Raw genomic sequence first — 876 nt, forward strand, 5'->3', positions numbered from 1 at the left:
ATTTATGTGCATGTACTTGTGCATCTTCTGTTCTCTGTTCTTTAATTTTTCTCTCGGCCCTGGGAATCGAACTCAGGACCTTGCGATTGCCAGGCACGCGCTGGAATGCTGGGCTATATCCCCAGATGCCCCTGGCTTTTTTGGTGAAAGGCTTAAATGAATTAATGTACACATAAGATAGTTCAGCAGTGTGAGGCACATAGTGTATACTAGACAAGTTATCAGCCGCTGCACTGCAGATGGTTGTTAAAAGTCTCACACTGAGGTTTCACCTCAATTTCTTATTGGAATAAAGAAAGTTAGCGAAGGTTAGGTTAATGTCTGGTGTGACGGGGAAGGGCAGCATCTCTGGAGATATTTTCTACAATAATCACAATAATGATAATTATCTATGCAAATCGTGGAGTGCAAAGGGTGCAGGAAGATAAAAACTATAATGAGGGGTCAGGTGGTGTTACTGATGGGCTAAAAATTATAATGATTGCGAGGGTGGAGTGACATGCTTAGTGACGTATCAGGTTACACGGAATGTGTTTGAAGTTATTTAAAATTATATTTTATTACTGGATATCAATCTTACAGAATACTGAATTTCCAAGTGCCAGTTTCACACTTGCATGTGAAATATTTCATTTTTTTAATTTATGAGATAGGATCTTGCTATGTAGTTCAGGCTGGCCTGGAATTCACTACCTAGTCCAGGCTAGACGTGAACTCACGAGCATCCTCCTGCCTCTGCCTCCCAAGTGCTGGGATTACAAACACAAACCATTGCACCAAGCAGCATATAAAATATTTCAGTCCTGTCCATCTCCTTTATTGCCCTCCCTCACTCCTTCTGCCCACCCTCGCTGATTCCATCTTGTCTAACAATAC

This window comes from Octodon degus, unplaced genomic scaffold (assembly GCF_000260255.1).
Source record: "Octodon degus isolate 3935 unplaced genomic scaffold, OctDeg1.0 scaffold00283, whole genome shotgun sequence".
NCBI lineage: Eukaryota > Metazoa > Chordata > Mammalia > Rodentia > Octodontidae > Octodon > Octodon degus.